Here is a 5,667-nt window from a genome sequence, read left to right as displayed (position 1 = left end):
TTGTGGTTTGAAGCCTTATTATAACGCCTTTATGTGTACAAAAGGTATGCAAAAATTGGTTTTACTGCGCCGATTTTAAGTTTAGTTCAAATAAAATAGCACGTACAAATCATTTATTTAAATTTCAAAGTAACGGTTCCTGCGTTAATCATTAATATTGTGAGGACATTGGCATTTTATTAAAAAAGGAGTAGTAAACATTAACACGCAAGGCAAACAAAGCGAAAGGTATTTTAAATGGAAACAACATTTTATTTCAAGTTTGTTTGCAAATGTTCGTTGCGTGGGTAGGCAAAAAGTTAGATTTTATTAAAGTTTAAATCTTAAAGCTCTTTTTAAGTTACTTTTTAAAATTTATATAGTTAGATTATGTCAAAATTATTTTAGGAATTATATGAACCATCACTCTTAGATGTCTACTAAGAACGGTTAGTTTATAAACAGTTTTATATAACCATGGTATAACTATAAAAGTTTGTATTTTTGTTAAAAACAAAGATTTTAAAAAGTTTTTTTTTATAGAAAAGGAAAAGTTGTTTCTTATTCTGACAATACAAGTAAGATATAATAAACACACATTGTCATCATCATATACAAATTATAAGTAACAAACTAAACTTTAACACTTTGTGCAAATTTTTAACAACATAGCATAATGTGTTTTAGAAAGTTGAAGTCTTCCAAAATGTACATGGGGCAATAAAGGAAGATGCGCGTATTTTAGAAAACATTGCCCAGCAGCTTAATTTCAAAGTTATTCAAGAACACGTACAAAATATAAGTGACGCGTCAACTTTTTTTAAAAAAGGTTTGTCTTTAACCTATTTTTGGCTTAACACATAATGTTACTTTATGTTAGATTTAGAAATGTCTTACCTTTATGATTTAAACCTTTCGTTGCAGTGTAACCTTAAAACTTTATTTAAGATGTTTAATAAACGTAAAATATGATGGTGATCAATTTTTTGACTTTAGTAAGTCAAGAAATTGCAAGTTCAATTGAGCAATTTTTTTGTTGCGTTTTGGGATACGAATTAAAAAAATTAAAATTGGAAAAAATTTTATGGAAAAAAGTTACAAAGCATTTTAATGGAGAGAACTGCCCAGCTTTGGATGAAAAACCAAAAGTTTTTGTGATTCAGGTAATTACATTTAAAGCAATAACAAAAAAGACAAAGAATTAAGATCATTTTTAAAAAAGATTGTTTATTTTTTAATAGCTGTATGAACAAAACAAAATAAACGGACCACTAAATCCTGGAGAGATTTCTACTCCTATAAAATTTCCTGTCGAAAACGAAATTTTTATTATTTTGGCTGTTGAAAAATGTAAGAAAAGTTTGATTTTGTAATGATGCTTATTTTAAATAAAAATTTATTATTTAAAATTTGATAAAGTAAAAGAAAATGAAGCTGCAGCACCATCGGTTTTCATTAAAGTTTTGAAAAATGAGTTGAATAACCTTTAACAAAAACTTGACATAGTTAAGGTAATTTCGGCATGTACATGTTTATAAATCTAAAAAGAGTTTGATTATTGTGAAAGTGCTATACTTATTTTACAATAGAAGGATAGAAGGATTTTAACATATTAAATAAAATAAACAAGATTATAAATTTTTGAGCCGATTATAAGTGTGTTTTTGCAAAATTGTAACACTTGCTAAAAAAACATATTCTTAGATCGCCACAAAAGTTAATCAAAAAATCTCAGAAAATAATCCTTATAACAAAAATGGACTGATCTCATTTTTAGCCGTTTAACAAAACCATTAATTCTAAGAAATGGTAAAGCAGATATTGTATTAGATCAATACAATATGATGGAAAAATATTCTGATGGACTCTTTGTTATTTTTAAAATGCAGGTAATGCTTTATGTTTTGCGGTACTATATTAGTAAAAATATATAGTCATATTTGCAATAATATAAAAAAAATGAAAATATGCCGTGACTTAGTTATATTAAATAATCCATTTATCATTAAAAAACAAATAAAAATTCTTTTTTAATATTTAAGAGTTTTGAAAAAGACCATTGTATAAAAACATGGGGAGCAGATGAAGATGCAGAGAAACTAAGTACTACAATGGAGCTGTTTGGTTTTCGTTGTCAAATAAAAGAAAACTGCACTAAACAGGAAATTAAAGATTATCTTGCCAAAGGTGTTTAACTACTTAGCATTTGCGTTAGGTACGTGGTGTTCACAATTTTTAATTTGCATTTACAATGCAGTTAGAAGGTTCAAAGGAAAATTGATTTGTTTTGGTTATGCCATTTTAACACATAGTAGAGGTGATAAGCTTGTTACATTTAAACAAAATGAGGAAATGGAATTGTCGGAATTCACTGCCCCACTTCGAGACTTAAACTGCCCTAAATTATTCCTTATCGGTGTAAGTATTGTCTTCTTGTAAAAGTCCAGAATGACTGTGTTTAAAGTTGCCTAAATTTTACCTAAAATATGTTTTAAATAAATGTTGCTCTATTTAACGTTAAGGCGTGCAAAGGTGATAAAATAGACGAAGGAGTATATGGAACACTTTCAACTCCGACGAGCGATAACGCACAACCAACCCCAATAAATATGACATTGGCTAAGCCATTTTTGCAAGTATACTACCTTTAAAAACATATGATAGTTCGACTTTCTAGTATTTTGTGAATGTCGGCCTAACTAATTTTATTTTAATAGTTAAAATCTGTAGACGGTACAGCTTCTTTCACCCGACCTGAAAGATATAAAGTTTTGAGGCTTGGCAAAACGTCTGCTAAACAATACGAGGTAGGAAATATTTGCTAAATTGGATTGACACTTTAAAACTGTCTTTAATATTAGAAATTACAATTTCGACAAGCAAAAATAAATAAACAACATATAGGATATATGTATCGACTAGTCAATTTCTTAAACAAGTTTACCTAAAAAGGTCGGCTGTAGTTTGTGATCCTATTAAGGTTTCTAAATTGATTTTTATTTTACAGGCAACAAACAAGATACAAAACGATTTAGGTTACGATTTCTTGATATCAAATGCAACAACTATAGGTAAAAATTAAATTACCATTTGGATTTTAACATCAAAATTTATTGTTAATCGATAAATACACCTTTTGAAAAGACCCAACCAACTCAAAATTTTGTAACATAGGATATCAGGCATATGCACCAAAAGATAAAGGTGGATTCTACTTTATACAAAACTTTTGCTCAAGATTAAATGATATAAAAGAAGATGAAAGCGAGGGAATGTTTAAAGTATATAAACTTTTATATGTATTATTAAAAAATCAAATCAAAACAAATTTTATTTTGTTGATATTTAATAAACAAATAAATCTGATTAGATATTAACTGAAGTCAACAAATCTGTTGGTGAATTAGATATTCCTTTTGAAATAAGTTCGCAAGATTGTGTTGTTAAACAAATGCCCTCGTTTTGTTCGACTTTGCGGAAGGAACTGGTTTTAAAAAATAGGTAAAATTTAGAATTTAATTTCTTTCAGAAAGTTTATAACTTTTTTTATAACGTTTTTTTTTCAATTTTAGAAAGTATTCTAACGAGAAAAGGGAATTGCATCATAACTACAACAAAAGTAAGGAGGTAAAAGAAGCGGAAAAACATTTTTCACCCACAACAGTGTTTAAAGTTTACGAAAAGTAAGGCTAACAAAAATATTAAAAATTTTTATAAATTAAAATATACCTGGATAGTTTCACTAAATACTTTTAAACACTTATCTTATTAAATAGTTTTATTTTATTAAACTGATATACTTTTACTGATCCATTTTAAATTAAAATAAGTTAACTTGTAGTTATCACTTATGTAAGATTTTCTATTTTAAAACAGAAACGGTGATTTTAGCTATAAAAACCAATTTATTGAGTGCCGTAAATTGAATGTGGAGAAACAAAACAAGAAGCAGAAACTAGTTTCAATGTTCAGTATGGTTTTTGCAGTAAGTGTCAGAAAAAGAAAAAAACAAAGGATTCATTTAATTGGGGTGATTTTGCATTTTGCAACTGTGCAAAAAAAACCAAAACTGTGTAGTCTGCGGTTCAACCGTTTTAAAGTAGATTGACATGTATGCTAACAATTAATCTAATGTAGCAAGTAAAAAAATCTAAAAATTATTAATATCTTAATTTAGAGTTCTGACTTAAAAACCTTTTTTTAAGTTAATTAATTTTTTTAAATCATTCGCAAAGTTTTGGTTTTATTGTTGGTTTAGATGCTTTAGTTAGTAATTTAATCTTAGTGTGTAACTTTTATAAAGTGTGATAATTTTTGAATAATTATTTTTCAAAATTTGAATTATAGTACCGCTTTTGTATCCGCATTGTTGGTCGAAGTTTTTCATTTATTTTGTTAGTCGTAGTTTTTCATTTATTTTGTAAGTCGTAGTTTTTCATTTATTTTGTTAGTCGTATTTTTCATATATTTTGTTAGTCGTAGTTTTTCATTTATTTTGTTAGTCGTATTTTTCATATATTTTGTTAGTCGTAGTTTTTCATTTATTTTGTTAGTCGTAGTTTTTTATCAATTTTGTTAATCGTGTTTTTTTTTTATCATACTTTAATAATAACCTTGCTAATATGCAATAGAGAGTTATTTTTTGCACATTTTAACATAAATTGTGCCAAATGATAAGTTTGATCTACTAAAAAACTTAACCTAAATTTTTTTTAAATCAGCATTCTATTTTTAAAGTTTTGACCCTGGTTAAATTATTAAATTTTGGCAATTGAACGCTAGTTTATAGTTAAATTTTTTCTACTCGTTGTTCACACAAGTTATTTTAAACCCTTAAAAAATAATTAAAAATTAACAAAAATGGTAAAAAGAGAACACGTTTAACGATGTTATATGTATGGCCCCACGTCAATAAATGACAATATCGACAAAATGACAAATAGAAATAAAAATTCTTCACCAAATGCTGCTAAGCCTATTAAAAACAGAACAATTTATTAATTAAGTTGTTGCCTTGAAGCATAAAACTTTATGTGATTTTAATGCGTAATCAAAAACAATAAGGTATTTTACAAAAAAAGTAATAATCCCCTTATTTGTACAGAAGGTTTTTAAAAATATAAAAATTACATTAAAAATAATTCACATTTATCAGTAAGTTAATCAGTTTAACCTGCGCCCAATGACTAATGTTTGTAATAAAAAACTGCGGATTTTTTACAGGTTAGTTCAAACAAAACAAGTGCAATTTTATTTAATAACAGTATGTTTTAGTTAAAACATTGTTAATATTATGTATACAAAAAGTAACAAACACTTACATAAGATAAGCAGAGAAAGTATTTTAAAGGGAAACGATGGCTTATAATAAAGCTGTTTTTATATTTTTACATAAGTTACGACTTTTTTTAACTTTGTAATTTGCAGTATTTTATTAAAAATATATATATTATTAAGCTGCTGCAAATATGTACTTGAAACGGTTAGGTTATGGCATTTTATTCTGACATTAGATATTATATAATTAACAAAAACATTTACCAAATGTTGTTTAAAAACATAATGCATTACATTATTGTCATTACCCAAATAGATTAAATTAGCTTAAAGAAAAAATTAATTTTAAATAACTATACCAAACCAACTGAGTTTATATAGATATATGAAATAGTTAACTTCTTAAAGTTA

The sequence above is a fragment of the Corella eumyota genome, chromosome 2 (genome assembly GCF_963082875.1).
Source record: "Corella eumyota chromosome 2, kaCorEumy4.1, whole genome shotgun sequence".
NCBI lineage: Eukaryota > Metazoa > Chordata > Ascidiacea > Phlebobranchia > Corellidae > Corella > Corella eumyota.
The sequence above is the reverse complement of the archived record's forward strand: the minus strand, read 5'-3'. Positions refer to the sequence as shown.